The 20,697-nt window shown below is 46.7% G+C and overlaps 1 protein-coding gene across 9 annotated transcripts in view; it reads left to right on the top strand.

Moving 5' to 3' along the window:
- The first annotated feature begins 6,794 nt into the window (after nucleotides 1-6,794).
- Nucleotides 6,795-20,697, top strand: part of Ncald (neurocalcin delta) — a 435,285-nt gene continuing 421,382 nt past the window's right edge. For 2 of the 9 annotated variants that reach the window (XM_087558795.1, XM_087558789.1), the window contains exon 1: nucleotides 6,795-6,976. The gene's annotated coding sequence lies outside the window, so the exon portion shown is untranslated. Of the gene's footprint in view, nucleotides 6,977-7,035; nucleotides 7,216-20,697 lie in introns of those variants that run through there. The other 7 variants (XM_087558799.1, XM_087558790.1, XM_087558788.1 and 4 more) reach the window with 6 other exon arrangements.

The following is a 20,697-nucleotide window of genomic DNA, read 5'->3' as shown; positions in this document are numbered from 1 at the left end:
TACATAGTGAGATGCCATGTAAAATAATTGATGATGATGATGATAATGAAATGAAAAGGAGGAAATAAAGAACAGCCGAGGAGGAAATGCAATATTGATACATCACAATGACAATGAACCTGGAAAACATGCTAAGTAAAAGAAGCCAGTCACCAAGTACTGTACAATTCATCTATTTGAAATGTCCACAACAGGTAAATGTCTCTCTGTAACAATGAGTCAGTGACTATCAGGGGCTAAGGAATGGAGCAGTGAGTGCTGACAGATATGAGATTTCTTTGGGGGAAGGATGGCATTAATTCTAAACACAGTTGGGACACTGGTCATATAATTCTGTGTATCCATTAAAAATGTTTAAGTGAGGGTCAATATGGCACAGTTGCCCCTGTATTCTCAGGGTGTGTGCCCCATGGCTCTTGGTGGAAGCCAGAAACCTTAGAGATTAGTTTTACCAGTGTTCTCCCTCCTTCACTGCTACATACCTCCTTTCAACTTCCTGTCCCTCTGTACTTCTCCCATCTCCTCCCATATCTGAACTGTCCCTCTTTTCCCTCCCACTCGTCTCCTTCTACTTCCTGAGATTATTTTTCCCTTTCTGAGTAGGACTGAAGCATCCACACTTTGGTGTGGTCTTTCTTCTTCTTCAGCTTCATATGGTCTGTGAGTTGTATCGTGGGTATTCTGAGCTTTTTAGTAATATCCGCTAATCAGTGAGTACATACCATATGTGTTCTTTTCTAACTGGGTTACCTCACTCAGGATATTTTCAATTTCTATCCATTTGCCTGAGAATTTCATGAAGTCATTGTTTTTAATGGTTGAGTAGCACTCCATTGTGTAGATGTACCACATTTTCTGTATCCATTCCTCTGTTGAAGGACATCTGGATTGTGTTCAGCTTCTGGCTATTACAAATAAGGCTGCTATGAACATAGTGGAGCACGTGTCCTTGTTATATGTTGGAGCACCTTTTGGGTGTATGCCCAGGAGACGTATAGCTGGGTCCTCAGGTAGTACTATGTCCAATTTTCTGAGGAACCACCAGACAGATTTCCAGAGTGATTATACCAGTTTGCAATCGTACGAGCAATGGAGGAGTGTTCCTCTTTCTCCACATCCTCGCCAGCATCTGCTGTCACCTGAGGTTTTGATCTTGGCCATTCTGACTGGTGTGAGGTGGAATCTCAGGATCATTTTGATTGGCATTTCCCTGATGACTAAAGATGTTGAACATTTCTTTAAGTATTTCTCAGCCATTCAAGATTCCTCAGTTGGGGTTGGGGATTTAGCTCAGCGGTAGAGCGCTTGCCTAGGGAGCGCAAGGCCCTGGGTTCGGTCCCCAGCTCCGGAAAAAAAAAAAAAAGATTCCTCAGTTGAGAAATCTCTGTTTAACTCTGTACCCCATTTTTAATAGGGTTATTTGGTTCTCTGGAGTCTAACTTCTTGAGTTCTTTGTATATTTTGGATATTAGCCCTCTATCAGATGTAGCATTGGTAAAGATCTTTTCCAATCTCTAGGTTACTTTTTTGTCCTAATGACAGTGTCCTTTGCCTTACAGAAGTTTTGCAGTTTTATGAGATCCCATTTGTCGATTGTTGATCTTAGAGCATAAGCCATTGGTGTCTGTTCAGGAAATGTTCCCTGTGCTCATGTGTTCATAGTTGTTTCCCACTTTCTCTTGAATTAGATTCAGTGTATATGGTTTTATGTGGACATCCTTGATCCACTTGGAATTGAGCTTTGTACAAAGAGATAAAAATGAATCAATTTCCATTTTTCTACATGCTGATTGACAGTTGAACCAGCACCATTTGTTGAAAATGCTATCTTTTCCCCACTAGATGATTTTAGCTCCTTTGTCAAAGATCAAGTGACCATAGGTGTGTGGGTTCAATTCTGGGTCTCCAATTCTATTCCACTGATTTACCTGTCTGTCTCTGTACCAATACCATGCAGTTTTTTATCACCATTGCTCTGTAATACAGCTTCTGGTCAGGGTTGGTGATTCCCCAAGAATTTCTTTTATTGTTGAGAATGGTTTTTGCTATCCTGGGCTTTTTGTTATTCTAGATAAATTTAAGAATTGTTCTTTCTATCTCTGTAAAGAATTGAGTTGGAATTTTGATGGGGATTGTATTGAATCTGTAGATCACTTTTGGCAAAATGGCCATTTTCACTATATTAATCTTGCCAATCCATGAGCATGGGAGATCTTTCCATCTTTTGAGATCTTCGATTTCTTTCTTCAGAGACTTGAAGTTCTTGTCATACAGATCTTTTACTTGCTTGGTTAGAGTCACCTCAAGGTATTTTATATTATTTGTGGCTATTGTGAATGGTGTTGTTTCCCTAATTTCATTCTCAGCCTGTATATTGCTTTTATTATGTTTAGGTAAGGGTCTTAAATTCCTGATCTCTTCAATACTTTTAACATGAAGGTGTATTGCATTTTGTCAAGTGCTTTCTCAGCATCTAATGAGATGATCATGCGGTTTTTCTCTTTGAGTTTGTTTATATAGTGGGTTACTTTGATGGATTTTCATATTTTAAACCATCCCTGCATCCCTGGCATGAAGCCTACTTGATCATGGTGAATGATCATTTTTGATGCGTTCTTGGATTCGGTTTGCATGAATTTTACTGAGTATTTTTGTATCAATATTCACGAGCAAAATTGGTCTGAAGTTCTCTTTCTTTGTTGGGTCTTTGTGTGGTTTAGGCATCAGTGTAACTGACTTCACAGAATGTATTGGGCAGTGTTCTGCTGCTGTGCCCAACCTCGACCAGCAAGGAAGACACGACCACAGGAGATCTTCTTCAAGCAGTTTTACTCAGGAAACTTGATACAATCTTCTGACCTCTATCTCTTCTGACTCTCTCTCCCCGGGGAACGCCCTGCACCACACTTAAATAGCTAGCACTGGCCAGTCCTAGCAAGCCACATGGGTCATGTAGATAGGCTGTCACTATGCGGAAGCTAGCAGGCCAGGCAGACATAGCCAAATAAGGACTTGTTTACTGCAAGGAGTGCTCACCGTTGGGAGGGTGGAAGGCGGAAACCAGCGCCATCTTTGAGGCGCGGTACGTCACAGCTCTCTACATTCTTCCTTTTTCTATTTTATGGAATAGTTTGAGAAGTATTGGTGTTAGGTCTTCTTTAAAGGTCTGATAGAATTCTGCAGTAAAGCTATCTGGTACTGGGCATTTTTTTGGGGGGGGGGTTGGGAGACTTTTAATGACTGTTTCTATTTCTAAAGAGATATGGGACTGTTTAGATGTGTGTTAGAGTATCCAGGGCTTGGTGTGGTGGGAGGGCTGGGTTCTGATGTTGTCAGGTAGCATTGGTTTCTGTTGCTTATGTTCTTGTGCTTGCTTCTGGCCATCTGGTTATCTCTAGTGCCACCTGCCCTTGCTGTCTCTGACTGGAGCCTGTCCCTCCTATGAGCCTGGTTGTGTTAGAACTCCTGGGAGTCCAGTTGTCTCTGTAATACTGTGATTCTAGGATCCTATGATCCTGAGACCCTGTTGTGTCAGAGCTCCCGGAAGTCAAGATTTCTCTGGGTGTTGCAGGAATAAGTGGGGAGCCAGAGCCCTGGGTCCACCCTGGGCACAGGTGCAAACAGGATGGAACCCATGCCTCTGGCTGGGCAGGGTTTCCTGCCTCCCTGGATCCTGGAGGTCCCAGTTACTCTGGGTGTTGGGACAGATGCGGTGACCTCCCTTTTTGGGATTATTGAACCCTGTCTATAGAATGTTTTTTACTTGCATCCTGACACAGGCACGGTACTGAGTTAAGGACTCCTTTCCTGTTCTATGCCCAGTTGCTTCTTGTGCCTCAGTGTAGCTGCTTGTATTACAAATGCTAATTATGCTATCAAAAAACCTGCTTGCAGGAGAGTGTCTGCATATAGCTTCTGGGAACCTGCCCCAGTTGGTTCTGATGGTAAATAAAGATGCCAACAGCCAATAGCTGGGGAGGGCAGGTAGAGGTGGCAGGATTTTAGGATCCCTGGATTTAGGACTAGGAGGAGAGAAAGGGAGATCCGGCATGCTGGGAGAGTGTGGAGGACAGGAAAGACGCCATACCTGAGAAGAGTGCAGGACAGAGATGCATGGCCACCACGTTGAAGAAGCTAGGACAGCGCAGTCCAGAGGGCAGCCCAGGTAGAACATAGAATTAGTAAGTTATAACTTGGGATTATCAGCAGAAGGTATATTAACAGCATGGAGGTTAGGCAGTGCCCAGCTATTATGCTGTTTAAGGAATATTAAAATATAAAGGCTGTGTGTATCTTTCATTTGGGAGCATAAACCATTGGGATGGGTAGAAAATCATGCCGCCGAGAATAATTAATTAATTAACTAATTAATTTCTATACCTCAAGCCTCCTGCATTTTGGGCTAGGTAAAGAAAGGATCGCACAGGCATTGAGATACTATGAGGCCGACCTGAAACGTGGGCCTGACTGCCGTGACTGGCGAGCGACTGGCGAGCGACTGGCGAGTGTGAGGTGTGAGCACACTGTTCCATATCTTGGGTAGGACTGTGTGGGATTTCTTCAACACATTTTGCAGTTAAAAACTGAAATTATTTATTCAACACTTTGGACTGGGCTGACTTTGAACAAACTAAGCAGGAACCAAAACGTCAGATAAGAAGGGACTAACACATTGCACCTCAATAAAGCTTTAAAAAAGAAAGTTAAGCCCATTAAATAATTACAAGGCGGATAAGAACTCTCTGGTAGACGAGCCCCTGTTTTCACCACGGTCTACATCCACTGCTCTTCTGTTGGTTTACTGGGAGCATGGGTACCACAGGTGAGAAACTGTTGACCCGGGGCATTCCGTGGCCCACAAACCCTTTTCTTTTGCTTACATAGCCTGAAAGTAACTTGAAATTAGTTATTGTTTTAAAATTAGGAAAAAAGAACCACATTAAACAGTGAACTTCTGACTCCTCTGGGCGGGGGAAAAATCAACCTAAACTAAAATAAGATGGAAAAAAAATGATGGCTACACCAGACGCGCATTTCTCACACGGAAAAATAAGGCTTCAGAACCACGGTGCCTTGCTTTAGTTTGTTTCCGTTGCCATAGCAGAATACCAGAGGCTGAGTAATTTATAAAGAAAAAGGTTTATCTTGGCTCATGGTTCTGGCGGTTGGAAAGTCTAAGACACAACAACTGTATCTGGTGAGGGCCACGTGTGCCTTCAACTTATGGTAGGAAAAATGGAAGGGCAAATAGCACCCTGGGAAATACCCAAGCTAGGGCTGACTGGGCTTTTAGCCAGGCTGCATCGGTAACTAGCTGGGGCTCCTGAGATCTGAAACTCACTGGGGAAATGGAGGGCTCCCTGCCCCCACCCTACCCCTCCCACTGGGACACACCTCCCAACTGCCACACTGCACAACTGCAGTTGGTATAAAATTTGGGGGGAACACACTCGGATCATAGCAGTCCTCCAGTCCCATATTAGGTCACGTATCCATCACCTTCATCCATCTCTAGGGACAATTGGGTTTGCTGTAGCAGCTGAGACCTTTTCTGGCCTCAAAACTGAGTTTTAGAGTTGTCTCAGGCTCTGTTTTCAGATCGGCTAAACCTATGGTGGCTTCCAATCCTATATGCACCACAGATTCTTGGAGGGCTCTTGTAAAACATTCACGTTAGGTCACACCCCTGAGCTACAAAATCCGACTCTCCCTGGGATAGGGTCCAGGACTAATGTTTTTTTTTTTTTTGTTTGTTTGCTTGTTTGTTTTAAAAAAAAGAATACAACTCCCCAGGTAACTCAGAGTTTGCCTAAAATGCTGGGTTAATCTTTGAATCTACTTCAGGCAAAAATCTGAATTTCAATTTGCTTTTTAATCGAATTGGACCTAGGGAAGAATGATTTCAGTTAGATGAACCCTTTGGCTGATGTTCTCTCTCTCTCTCTCTCTCTCTCTCTCTCTCTCTCTCTCTCTCTCGGGAGGGGGAGGGGACAGCAGAGAGGGGAAAGGAGCTAGAGGTCATTCCTGAGTGTCATTCCTCAGGCTGTTTTGAGGGAGGGTCCCTCATTGGCCTGGGGCATGATTTTAGGTAGGGTTAGCTGGTCAGGGGGCCCTCAGGAGCTGCCTGTCTTTACCTCCCAGCTCTGTGAGGTATGGGTACAAACCCATACCACCTCACCAGGCATTTACATAGGTTCTGGTGATGGAGCTGAAGTGGCCGTGCTTGCCGGACCTATCTCCCCGGCTGGGAATTCGGTTTCTCTGATCACATTATGAAGGAATCTTGCTAACACGCATGGCTGGGGGCACCGTTGCTTTACTGCTTTGTTATTTTTAAGAAAAAAAAATGTAATTGAAGAAAGGTCACCTGGGTTGACTAACACGAGAAGCTAAAGTGTGTTGGTCACGAGTGACCAACACAGCAAGAAGGCACCTGATAAACACTGACAAGACATTTGCTTCTCACTAATTTTCAGTAGGGATGGAAGGGTTGGTGGCATTCTGCAGGGAGGGATGGTGTAAGAAACCCGCCTCTTTGCTGTCCACCTTTCCAGAGTGAGTCCTTGCTAAGGCAGCTCCGAGAAGAGAATAGGCTACTGAGAAAGAGGAGGCTTCCCACCTCGTCGACCTATGGGTGCAAGAGAGGGTTTTATTTTGGGGGGGGGTACTTTTAAAAAGGCTCTGGGGGATCCCTTGAATAGACTGAGAAATGACAGGAACGCCAGGTCTACCAATGCAAGCTTGGAGGATAATTCTAGGTTGAATCTGACGTTAATAGCACACAGATAACACCCACTGAGCACTGCTTGACTAGACGCCTGGGCGGTGGGCTGGGATTGAGAGTACCTGGCTGAGGCCGGCGGCTGCATCAGGGCAAGGCGGGGCAGCCGCTGCACCTGTGCATCCCAGCTTAGGCTGGTTCCCTCACCCCGACAGCAGCAGCTGAGACCCATCCCACGGAGAGGCCACGGCCACGGTGGGGAGCGGTCGACGAGCGAGGCTGGGGAGGGGGGCGCGGCTGCGGCCGAGCTGTCCAGGGGGAGGCGGGAGGAGGGAAGGCGCCGCCGCCTTGCCGCCGGCGACACAGACGCTGGGAGCGGCCGTGGCGGTGAGTCGCAGCGCCTTCCCTCCTCTGGCGGGGAGCGGGAGCCGCAGCTGGGCGGGCGAGCAGGGGGACCTGAGCCGGGAGCGGTGGCCAGGGGAAAGGCGCACTCGGTGAGGCGCGAGCCCAGGATGGCGGGGATCGCGGGTCCCCAGAACCGGGTCCTTGCAGCTCCTCCCCAGGTGCCACCCACCTTGTCAATTTCCCTGCCCTCCCCCACAACTCCACGCCGGCACCTCTCAGGGACCTACAAGCTTTAAACCCATAAGCCCCAAGCTGGTGGCTCGAGAGGAGAAAGCAACTTTGCTGAGTACCGGGCGAGGCGCGCTGACTCGAAAGGGGGCGTTAGCGAGCCTGGCGGCCGGGGGATGTCCGGAGCATGCTCGCCCGGTGCCAGGGGCGTCGGTACCCGCCCGGGCCTGCAGAGTCTGCATTGAAAGCTGCAGGAGGCCCGTGGGGGATGTGGGTGGCTGGGGAGGGGGCTAGGGGCTGCCGAAGGCGCGGCTGGAACCTGCGGCAGAAATCCACGGCGTTTTGAAGCGAAAGATTCTCGTGTCTGGAACCTCGCGAGGCGGGGGAAGTGTATGCTGGGGAGACGTGGAGAGTTTTCAGTGCATACCGATTTATTTTTAGCTTTGGAGAAGCAGGATGTGCAAAGTGGGTTGTATCAGCTCGGGAGGGGCAGGAGGTCTCCCTGTCCGCAGGAAACAATACACAAGTTTCTCGCTGCAAAATGCCTGCTGTAACTTTCCTGCCGATTTGGCTCCTCTGCGGGTGGATCTGTTAGAGGCTGCAGGTTAGGCTAGCTACGGGGATTCTTGTGTTCCTAAATGCCAGCCCCACAACGGAAGATGCAGGCTCAATTTTGTAGGCGACTAGTATGAAATACAGAAGCTGGGCTGCCAAATTCAGCTCTCTGAGAAGGAAACCACACAAGCCTCTGCTCAAAGTTTTCCTGATTCTGACTAATTGAAAAGAACAGTCGTAGGGCACTGTGTTACCTGGAGCAGGGTTGCTAGTAGGGGTTGGTCAGGCCGAATTGGCAAGACTTGTGACAGGTTTTACTCTATGCTTGAGTTACATGCCCAAGACAGTGATGCCAGGGACTGCAAAGGAGGGGCATGTGTGGTGGAGAGAAAGGTGAGAGGGGGAGGGGGCGCACACAGATGCGGGGTGGAGTGCAGTGGGGTGGGGTAGAGAAGCTGTAACTCAATATCCAGATATCCAAGCCAACACCGCTGTGGACATTCCCAGCATGGCTCTGCAGCCAGACGTTGTATTTGAATTCTGGCTCAGATCAGAACAGCTCCTTTAAGCTGGCTTTCTTGGCCTCTCCTGTGATTCCTGGAGCTAGAAGGAGGTTGCTGGTAGGTATCAAAGCTACCACAGGGATGCTGTGCACATTGGACATAGCCCTCAGATCCATCAAGATGGGTGTAGGTAGAACCAAGCGAATGTGACCCTTTCCTATTTTTGTGATTGTTGATTGATTTCCTTCTTGCCTGAATTGCTGGGGTTGCATTCCAGCTGGCTCGTTGTTCCCAATCAGAACCTTCTTGTTCCAGTTCATTCTTCATCCTGTGGACAGTTATTCTGAAAACAAAAATCTAAGCTAGTCTCTCTGGCTGATGTCCTGCAAAGGCTTCTCAGAAGCTTTCCAGATAAAACACAGACTCCAAGAACATATGCAATGGTGCCCCAATCTCACCAGTCAGGCAGCACCCTGCCCCCCACACTGGCCAGAGCACCTGTCAGCCTCCCTCCTTCCTGTCAACTTTGTATCCACTTCCTATCCAGAAGCTACCTACTGCAATCAGCAGGCGCTGGATACTGCCCTCCCAGGTGGCTGCTGTAGCATCCTACGCCTAGGTACACAGGTATAGAACCCTCTTTCCAATCTGCTTAGTGGTCCATGGGTCAATCTTCCTTCCTGCTAGGACTGGGAAAGGAGATTTGGGGTTTAGTCAGATATCTGTTGAATGAATAAATTATATGAGTTAAGCAAAATTCAGTCACTTTCTCTGAAGGCAGAATTGAATACAGAGTATAAGGAGGAGGGAGGGCCAGGCAAGTCTTTGTATTTCACTCATTACAAGAAAAGCATCAGAGAGTGCTGTGGAGTCACAAGCAGGGCATGCCACCTTGGTCTCCATGTGTGTCCCTTTTCTCCCGTTATTTTTGAGACAGGATCTTAAGCAGCCTTAGCCCCGGCTTGCTCTGTAGCTGAGGCTAAGCTGTAGACCCATAACCCTCTGCGTCCATATACTACACTCTGGGCTCATGGTTGGGAGCTACCAGCCCAAGCTCAGGTGCATTCTTCCAGTGAGAGGCTGACTAGCAGTGGAGAAAAACTCAACTCCTCTTCCTTTAGCTCTTCCGAAAGCTTGGCCATAGGGTGGAAGTATACCCATCCAGTTCAGGGGGTAAGAAAGGTCAGGACCAGCCCGATCCTCTAGCCCTTCCTTAGAGTATAATTTCCTTCTGGTGTGGGTTTTGGTGGGTCCAATGAAAGTAAGAAACCTCCTGTCCTTAAATCTTGATGTCACGTTTCAGGCAGTTTGCTGAGTCCTTAGGATATGTCTCAGAGCTTGCATTTCGAGCACTCTGCAACTGCCCACAGGAGCCTGCAGGGAGCTAGGATGGTACCTTCAAGCTGGCTTCAAGGCTTAGCAAGGAGGTTTGAGCAAAGAGTACTATGCCTGTTTCTAAGAAAAACTGCAAATGAAACAAAACAGAAATAAGAATGTGCAGTACAGACTTCCTTTTTTATAGAAAAGCCTGGCCAGCCACTAGGCTGGAGCCAGAGGAGTGGGTTTCATTTTACTTGTCATCTCTGATTGATTGGTACTGGCTGCTTAGAAAACTGGGGCCAGGCTCAGCGGGAGAGGAGGCTGTGGTCAATTAGTGATGTCTGTCAGGGTATGGGATTAGGAGGTGGTGATAGCTTTTGTCCGCATTCTTCCTATCCTAAAGACTCTCAATGGAGGACAGTGAAGGCAGAAGTGATCCCTAAAAGAAGGCAGGAAGTTTCCATTGTGATGACAGACAACCACACAGACAACACATTTTCTGGGAGCTCTATGTGCTTTGCCAGGAGTGCCTCATGTCATCTTGGCAGTAACTTTTTCCGTCTTGGAAACATTTAAATTTTTTCTTTAGACTAATTGACTTTATCTTGTGTTTACGAATGTTTTGCTTGCATGTATGTATGTGCACATGGCGCTGGTGCCTGAACAGGTCAAAGAAGGCATTGGATTCCCTGGAACTACTGACATTTGTGAGGTACCATGTGGTAGTGGGAATCAAACTTGGGCCCTCTGCAAGAGCGACAGGGGCTCTTAACCCTTGAGCCATCTCTCCAGCCCCAGAAAACCTTATTCAAAGTAGAATTCAAGTCTGTTGTGTCAGGAACTCCCAAATGCAGACTTCTTTCCTATTTTATTTTATTTTGTTTTATTTATGTGGATGTTTTGCTTGTATGTGTGTATATGTAATGCATGTGAGTCAGATCCCCTGGAACTGCAGCTGTGACTCAAGCATCGTTAAAGGACCTGACTTCTAGCTCATCTTGGTTTGCTCACTCAGAGCTGGTGGCATTTTTGTGCTCCATCTCACTGTAGGCTAGCTGGAGGGGCGCTAACCTTTGCACAGTCTGGGTTTTGTATATCCAGGCAGAGAGAGAGGGATCCTGTACCTCTGCTCACAGTGGCTTTCCCCAGTTCATCGTTGTATCTTAGATCCCTCTAACTACTGAGCCACAGGCCGAGGAGCAAGCCTACTTCTCTTGCAGAAACCCGATGTCACCAGGCGATGGGAAGACACAGGGAAAGGCTTCTCTGGATGGGCTTTGCAAACTCGTGCGTTCAAAGGATGAATCAGAGCAGTTTGGACATGCTTTTATTGTGTTGGGTTCTCAGGATGCAGACGAACTGGCTTGAGTTCCTGTGTTAGCCGTTTTTTTGTGGCTGTTACCAGATACCTACTGTGGGTAACTCTAAAAGAGGAAGTACACATGGTTAGTTTCTGAAGGTTTTCTGTAGCCTAGTGCTTTGGAAACAAACTTTGGGAACCGGAGTGTGTGGCACATACTGTTCACCTCACGATGGCTAGGAAACAGGCAATGGGATAAGGAGCAGTGTGGGGCAAGATGCTCCCATTGGTCCACCCCACCCACTCTGGTTAGGTCCACCTGAGAAAATGTAAAGATTCTCTCAAAATTGCCACCAAACGCAGGCCTGTGAGTCTACGGGAGATCTGTCCTACTGCAGCCATAGCCTTCCGTCTTTCAATTAATGCATGAAACAGATCAACAAGAGCCTGGACCGTAATGGGGTAGCTAGCGTAAGAGCTGGGCTCATCTGGTGGGGACAACGAGCTTTTTACTTAAGATTTGTTGAAGTAGCCCCAGAAACATGGCTTGTGTACTAAATGATGAATAAATATTCCTTAAATACACTAAAAGTGTGACCATGTATAAACACTATAAAATTTGCCATTTTAAGTGGACCATTTTGTGCCACTGAGCATGTGTTACTGTGGCTTTGGCCATCTCTCTCTACAACCTTTTTCTTTCTTTTCTCTCTCTGAACTGAAGCTCTGGACTTATTAAACAGTAGTTCCCCATTCTTCTCTCCCCTCAGCCCCTGACAACAACCTTCCTCCTTTCTGCCCCTGTGAGTCAGAGCACTGTGAGGATGCCATGTGACTGATTTATTCCACTTAACCGAATGTCCTTAGGGTCACCAGGTTGTGATAGATACTGGGATTTCTTTCCTTCTCATGGCTGAATATACTCCATTGATTGCACACAGCAAACTGGCTATCGGTTTGCTGGTGCTGGGTGTGGCGGGCTGTTTTCATCTGTCGATCTTGTGCATAGCACTACTACAAACACAGGCATGTAGGTGTATCCTCAACTTTCTCCTTTGATTCTTTCGGCTAAGCACTCAGAGCTGAAACTGCCGGGTCGCTCGCCACTCTATATTTAATCTCTTGTAACTCCCAGACTGTTTTCTGGAATGCTTCCATTTCACATATCCACCGGCAGGCCACAGGGGCTTAGGCTCCTTTACAACTGGCTCTCAGTCTCTCCTCTTTGTGGATAACGGCTTTCCTCCTGGGAGTGAAGGGTTTGAAGCCTTGAAGGCAGGCTGGAATCTGCCGGTGAGGGAGGCCAGAATTTGAAGCTGATTCTAGAGATGTGGGGAGCCACAGGACAGCGGTCACCTCTGACAATGGCACCAGCAGAAGGATCCTGACAGGGAGAGTGAGGAGAGAGAGGGAGGAGGGAGGAGGAGGAGAAGAAGAGTGAGGGGTTTTCTACACCCGAGAGACAAACACATGGCCATCTTTGTCCTGTGTGGTATTAAATTTGGGAATGGAAGTAGACATGGCTCTGAGACATTTTCTTCAGACATGCTGACCATGTATATAGTTCATAGTAAATACCTACTGGAGCTCTAAGTGTGTATTCAATCTATTCTGGTAAACTCTATCATTTGTTTGCCAGGGTCCCATGATGAGGCAGATAGCACACATGAATGGTGGCAGAAACAAAGCAAGCTTAGGTTAATGGGCTATTTACACAGCTGTTGGGATGGTGAAATGGCTGTCTGTCCGTGTGTGTGCATGTATGTATGTATGCTGTGTGTGTGTGTGTGTGTGTGTGTGGTATGTGTGTGTTTGTGTGTGTGGTTTGTGTGTGTATGATGTATGTGTGTTGTGTTTGTATGGTGTGTGTGGTGTGTGTATGTGTTCTGTATGTGTGTGTGTGTGGTGTGTATGTGTGTGTGTGTGTGTGTAGGGTATGGTGTGTGTGTTTGTGTGTGGGGTGTGTGTGGTGTTTGTGTGTGGTATGTGTGTATGTGTGGTGTTGTGTGTGTGTGTGTTTATGTGTGTATGGTGTATGGGTGTGGTATGTTTATGTGTGTGGTGTTTGTGTGGTGTGTGTATGTGGTATGTGTGTATGTGTGGTGTGATGTGATGTGTGTGTGTTTGTGTATGTATGATGTATGCATGTAGTACATTTTTGTGTGTGGTATTTGTGTGGTGTGTGTATGTATAATGTAGGTATGTATGTGGTGTGTATGGTGTTTGTGGTGTGTGTGTGTGTGTGTGTGGTGTGTTTGTGTGTGTATGGTGTATGGGTGTGGTGTGTTTATGTGTGTGGTGTTTGTGTGGTGTGTGCACAGTGTAATGCAAGGGGTGTGTGACAACAGTTTTCGGAGTGCTTTGGGAGTCAGGTTGGTGTCACAGCGCTGCCCACAGAGCTGTGTTCTTCAGCATTGTCCTGGCAGGGCGGTGTGTAGTCCAGGAAGTACCTAGCCACTCTCGTTCTCACCCCCTGACACCTCCCCAGTAGCCAAGCTGACCTGAAGCCAGAGGCCAAACGGGCTGTAGCCAGGGTGCTGTTGTTGGGCACGGCAGGAAGGCTGGAGGATGGGGGAGCAGAGAGCATGGCATTTTGGAGCCCCATGGTCCGCCCCACGTAAAGGGTGCAGGGAACCAGGGCACCCAGAGATGGAGGGACTGACCGATGTTCAGGGACCAGGGAGCAGTTGGTGGAACTGGGGCTGAGAGTCTGGACGTGGAGGCAGTAGGGACACTTCCTGTTCTTCCAGCTCCCAGCAGCAGACCCTCCCTAGACCCGGGAGATCTGAGGTCTGGTGTGGTTCTGCTGAATACCTGGCCCCCTCAACACCCAGGCATGGCTGAGGGGTCGGTAGCCCGAGAAAGGTCCATGAGAACCAGATATTAGTGCCCCCACCAAGCGCATGCCACGCTGCAGTGGGGAGAACTTAGTCCTGTCCTGGAACTAGATTGAGGCACACGAAAAATGCTGCTTTTAGGGGGCTCAGAGTCTCCCTCCCCGCTCGCCGCCTGCAGAGTTCTTGTCAGGGCTCGTTCCTGTATCCGTGGAATAGACTGTCACAGACTAGGCACCTTGACACGGTAGCCACCGATTCACTCACAGCTGCAGAGGCTCTATGTCCAGCCAGAGGTGTTGCTGGGGCCCATTTTCTCTAGGTGCTCAAAGAGAATTAGTTCTTTACCTTTAATTAATTAATTACAATTAATTAACTTATTTAGAGATGGGACAGTTCTGTGTTGCCAGGGCTGCTCTTGAACTCATGGGCTCAGATCTTCCTTAGCCTTCTGAGCCTCTGGGACCCCAGGCGTGTGTCACCAAGTCTCTTTTCGTTTCTGCTGGCTGTGGGTGTTTTGGATTCCAAGGTCTGTCCTTCCCTCCTCTGTGTCCCTTTCCTCTGTGATCTCTCCTAAGGACACTTGCATGGGATGCAGGGCCCACCGTCAGCATCCACACTGGTCTTTTTCAGTATCCTTACTTGCATCTGCAACCCCCACCCCTTTATTTTCTAAAAAAGCTAATGTTCTCTGGTTCTGGGGCATAGTTAAGGGGCATTATTAACCACAGGGCTAATCTGTGTCACACTTGGATTTTATCTCCCGTCCAGATCCTAGAATACACCATTCCTTATTTCTAAACTGAGTGCGGGCTGGGGGTGCTGCTAACATTAGCCCTACCTGATGTCACTGAGAGTCTTCTGCACTTGGTTTTGCTGGATAGCCTTGGAGGGAAACGAAGGGGAGAGGCAGCAGACACTGCCTGCTTACGGCTTACCCCAGTGCTTTCAGAAATGCTGTGAGAAAGTTCAAGAGAAGGCTCAGGGTGTCGGGGACATCTTAAGGAAGGAACACAGAGGCAGGCCAGGCTCGTGTTTCTCTCCCTTTAGAGAAAAAGCACTGCTTAGAAATGTTCTATACAGAGTCCTCAGCCAACCTTACTGTGTGCCAACACTGCCGACCTTGGGCCTGGGGTCTGGTGCCTGGATCCATGTATCAAGGGTACAGGTTACTAATTTGATGACAGGAGCCCATCAACTGGGACGCCCACGTTAGTGCATGAATTATTCAGTTTGGTTTCACTCACTGAACACCTACCCGGGGAAGAGCCAATACCCATCCACTGAGAGACGGTCGTAATCGAGTTCTGTTTCCCTGGTGGAGGGCGGCGTTGGGGCTGAGATTGGTTTTTGCAACCACTTTGCTATTTGACTTTGAAGGAGAGTAAGAAAAAGAAAGAAAACCAAAAATAAAATAAAATAAAATAAACAGGTGAGCCACGCTCTGTTTCATCCTGCTACACTGGCTGACTCTTTGTTGTCTTGATCAAAGTTATGTAGAGAATTGAGTTTCACCAGCTGAAAGGTTTTCCTTACAACAGGAGATCAGCTACATAAACTGTATGGTTTGAAAGAAATAAAAACTAGAGCCATTTTACGAGAGAGAGAGAGAGAGAGAGAGAGAGAGAGAGAGAGAGAGAGAGAGAGACCCTTCTTAGTATGGGGCCACGCACAGATCACCACGAAGCTGGCCTGGCCCCACACAAATGCTACTGATGATGCCCAGTCTCTCAGAGAGTGACCAGGGCAGCTTACTTTGCCTGTTAAGAGCACAACTCCTCGGTAGGGGTCAGGGCAGTGTGGGCTGGGTAACTCCAGTTGTCTCCTCTACATCGCCTTGGCTGGCTCCCTTCTCTCCTGGCCCTGTGCAGCCTTGGTCAGTATCTGTCTTCCGATCAACACTGGGTCCAGCAGGAGATAGACCTGTGAGAGGAAGCAGGGGTTAACTCTCCTGTTCCTTCTGCTGTCCAGCATGTTGGAGGTTGTGCCTGTATGGCAAAGCCACACCGGCTCGGCTCCTGCCAGCTGCGTTCTCCATGCGGCAGCATCCTGAGTTCCCTCAGCCACACTTCCTCTAGGCCTACAGGTGCAGACATGGTAAAGTCACCCTAGAGCCTTACCCTGCCTTTCACTGTTTACCTGATCCCTATTTCTCAGCAGGACTCAAGAACAGTCCTTGAAGTCTGGCCCAGGTCCTAATGGACTCAACAGCTCTGGACCAGGGTTTGACCACACCTTGCGCTAATGCAGAGCAGAAAGCGAAGCAATAATTCTGACGAGTGAGTTTTCCGGACCAGCTTCAGGGCAGGGCTGGACAGGCAGGGTGCATTACATAGCTTTACGTTACTGTAATGAAATAGCTGTGGCAACGCATTTAAAAAGAAGGCACATTTGTTGGGACTCAAGATTTTGGAAATTTCAGTCCATTTTCATTGATTAGCCTAGGGGAATGCAGCTGTTGCTGCGAGCCTGTGGCTGAGGAAGCAGCACCCTTCTTGGTGGCCTGAGGGCAGAGGGAGGATGAGGGGCTGGTCCTGTGTGTCCCCAGTGGCTGTGGTTGCTCATCTGACTTTCCAGCTCCTTGCTAACGTGTTGTACACAGTCAAGAAGGGCTTCCAGGCTGAATATAAGGTGATCATGTGATTTAGCATCCACAGCAGAACCCACTTGTGAGGGGAAAGGAACACAGAGTGACCGTTAAGGCAGATGATGGCGGTGAGAGACACCCTAGTTAGGCAGATAGTGGCGGCGCAGAGACACCCTAGCTAACCAGGACAGAAGAGAATTATCTAAAGATGTTTTTATACTTTGCCAACCTACTACATGTTGGTTTATGAAATGAAAATATGAACTTTGAAAGACAGAAAAGAGTTAAATTTTAAAAGTTATTGTTTATTATTAGTGTATGTGAGTTTGGGTATGTGGGAAGGTATGTGTGGGTGACATGGTGTGCCTACGGAGGTCAGAGGAGAGCTTTGACGATTGCTTCTCTTTCCTTCCATTTTTATGTCCTTTTCAGGACTTGAACTTGGCCGTTAGGCTTAGGCTGCAACTACTTCAACCCGCTGAGTCCTATTGCAGCCCAGGTGTTTTTCATTCATTTAAAACATTTTAAGTTTTTAAAAAATGTTTGAAATTATAACATAATTACATCATCTCCTCCTTTTCTTCCCTCTGCCCAAAGCCTCCTAAGTTAACCCCCGCTCATTTTCAAACCCACGGTGTCTTTCTTTAGAGGTTTTGTAAACATTTGTTTAGTATGTGAACACGTGAGTGTGTGCTTGTATGTTTAGTATGTGAACACGTGAGCGTGTGCTTGTATGCATGCCCCACAGAACACAAAGCAGGTCTGGGGCAGAAGAGGTAGTTCCCTCCCCCCACCATGTGAGTCCTGGGGATTGAACTCGGGCCCTCAGGTGTAGCAGCAGGTGTCCTCATCAGTTAAGCCATCTCATTGGCCCCCGAATATTTTAAAGAACATCTTTCTTAACAGACTGTTGGTCCAGAGTTGAGGCAGTCATGTGTTCTGCCTCCTAGATAGAGACCCCTTTATTGCCTTACTAACGAATACTTATTACTTATTAGTGATGTTTCCCTCTATGCCTACTCTTTTCATATAGTCTTCTAATTAATAAGTTTTTATAGTAGTGATCAAAAAGTGATGTTCAAGAGATGGCAAACACACACACACACACACACACACACACACACACACACACACACACACACACACCCCAAATACCTTCACATTTCTGGTTGCCTGGGTGGCAATTGCTAATCTGCTATTACTAAAACTGAAATATGGTGGAAACTATTTTTAGACCCTTCTACCTCTCTTTCTTTTCTCTGCCAAACCATTTAATTGTTGTTGTTGTTGTTGTTGTTGTTGTTGTTTTGTTTTGTTTTGATGATCTGAAGACCATGTATGGCTCCCTTCCTGTCATTCTAATCTGGGGGCTCATTTCAGTTGGTGACTTGGTAGAGTGAACCAGTTCTTGCATTCCTGTGGCTCCCTGTGTATGGGCGCCTGTCTCTTAGGTGTGGACGCCTCATGTCCTTACACAGGTTGGCCAGACCAAATTTAAACAAAGGTTTTGTTTTGTTTGTTTGTTTTTTGTTTGGTTTGGTTTTTATTTTTTGTTTGTTTTTGTTTTTTGTTTTGTCATTGTTGTTGTTGTTTTCGGTATAAGAAAAAGCAAACATGGAGTCTTTCTGCAGTCTGTGGTGGGGTGAACATCACCCCTCTGGAGCCAGACTAACCAGACCTCCTCACTTAGTTCTGCTAGGTGGGAGCTGTGAGGCTCCATGGAGCTTGATTCCCAGGTGACAGCTGTCACAGCAGCAGTCCAGCAATACTAATAGTAGTCACTGCCCCATGGAGCTGTGCCGAGGGCTGAGAGAAGGAGCTGGGCTTACCCGTGCAAGTGCAGGCAGGATGTCTCATCCAGGCCGTATGCTGCTTCTCCATAAGGTCAGAGGACAGGCGACCCTACCTCTTGGAAAATAATTGTATGCAAATTATTATAGGACCTAGATTAAAGAGACACGTCTGAGGCTTGCTGTTCTCCTTACTAATGCTTTTGTTTTAACAAATGTTTCAGAGACTTTCTTATGACAGTCAGTATTCTTGGGTGCTATTTACAACAGTATTGAAATGAAAAATCTCCATCCACATCTGTGCCTTCAGGAACATAACTAGAAGGTTATCATGCACACGTCTGATGTTTGAAGGCAGCCAGAGTTAGCATTTGGGGTACTTTCTGTTATTATTTACATGTAAAGATTTTTGCATGAGTCAATGAATAGGGGGTCTATAGTGTAGCCACAGTGCTATGGAAGACAATTTTGAAAGTTTGCTTGACCACTACATGCATTTAAAGGAGAACTAACCTTGTTCAGTACTAGGGAGAGGGTGTGACTACTGTAGGGGAGGTCTCGGCTGGGTACATTAGTGGTGAGTGTGAGCACAGAGGGGGACTTTAATGTGTTATGATTTAAAATTGCTTAATAGCTCAGTGTTGTCTGGACTGGGTGATTTTGACTTTCACTTTTTTGCGTTATTATTCTGGTGCTGGAGGACAGGTGGCTGTGGCATTGCTGTAGAGTGTATCTTGCTGTGCTTGAAGAAAGAAGGGGGAGGAGCCTGTACCCTCTCCCCACATATACCACCCACATGATGCACATATATACACACTGCATCCATGGAAATGCACATGCATATATACAAATATACACAGATACACACATGTGCACACATGCATTCCCTCTTTGAACATGTGAACTAATTGTTCTGATGGGATGGTTAGAGCATGAGCTCCATTTTCGTGTGTGTGTGTGTGTGTGTGTGTGTGTGTGTTGTATGTGTACATATGTGTGTTATGTATATGGTACACATGTGTATATGTGCATTTCTGTGTATGTGTGTGATATATATGTGCACATGTGTATTGTGTGTTTATGTGCATGTATGGTTCATACATGTGTATGTGTGCACATGTGTATGTTGTATGTGTACACATGTGCTTCTTATTTATGTGTATATGTGGTACATGTGCGTACATCTGTGCACATGTATGCATATGTGCATGTGAGTATATGTGTACTTATGTGTATATATGTGATGCATGTGCACATGTGGTGTGTGTTTATGTGTGTATGTGGCATATATGCACATGTCTATGGTATGTGTGTGCATGAGTATGTATGAGTGTGTGTTTATGTGCATGATGTTCATGTGTATTTGTGTGCACATATGTATATATGTGTGCATGTATCTGTGTAATGTATGTATGTGGTGTTTATGTATGTATGTGTGCATATGTATATGTATATGAGTGGTGTTTAGGAGAATGTATGGTGTGATGTATGTGTGCTTGTGTGCAGTGTGTATGAACATGTGTGTCTAGGTACACATTCCTGTGTGTGTGTGTGTGTGTGTGTGTGTGTGTGTGTGTGTGTACACATGTGAGGTTATCATCATGTGTCTCCCTTTACCACTCTCTACCTTACAGGGTCTCTCACTGAACCTGGGATTCACTGATTGGACTGACTGACTAGTGAGCCCCAGGGATCCTCCTATCTCTTTGTCCTCCAGTGCTGGGGTGACAGATGGTGCCACTCTTATGTGGGCATTGGGGATTTGAACTCACTCAGTTCTTCCTTGTCCTGTCAGCACTTTACCCACTGAGCCATCTCCTAGCCTAAAGCACAAGCTCTTCGATAGGCATTTGTCACATGACTTGGAACTGGGGGTGGAGGGTGGGGAGGAGACTGTGTCACTGGGTTCCCACTGCCTGTGAAAGTTTCCACACTGGACCAAAAATCAGACAGTGAGAATCCAATCTGTCCTGCCCCCTGAGGCTGGCACACATGTGCACAGGAAGACATTTATGGGTTGTGTCCCCAGCCCCTGAACTGTTCTTCTCTGTTCTGCTTTCTTCGAAAGTATGAATATAATGCATTGCCATAGGGACCTCTTCACAATGCAGAACATTTATAAGAAGACAAAGTCAGGGCTGGAGAGATGGCTCAGTGGTTAAGAGCACTGACTGCTCTTCCAGAGGTCCTGAATTTAATTCCCAGCATCCACATGGTGGCTCACAACCATCTGTAATCTGACACCCTCTTATGGTGTGTCTGAAGATGGCAACAGTGTACTCACATACATAAAATAAATAAATTTTTTAAAATAAGAAGAAAAGGTCACTCATAATACATATATTAAAAGGCAACCTGGAGTGTTTCTCTAAATTGTTTTATATGGTAACATATCTTAGTTGAATGGTAATGTTTATATGAAGTTTAAAATTATTTTTTCATGTGAGTATATGTGACAGGAATTTTCATTTTATTCTATAATCTTGGTAGACAATGCTTTCCTGCATGTATAAT

The sequence above is a fragment of the Rattus norvegicus genome, chromosome 7 (assembly GCF_021556685.1).
Source record: "Rattus norvegicus strain SHRSP/BbbUtx chromosome 7, alternate assembly SHRSP_T2T, whole genome shotgun sequence".
NCBI classification, from domain to species: domain Eukaryota; kingdom Metazoa; phylum Chordata; class Mammalia; order Rodentia; family Muridae; genus Rattus; species Rattus norvegicus.
This window is presented reverse-complemented; position numbering and strand designations above follow the sequence as displayed.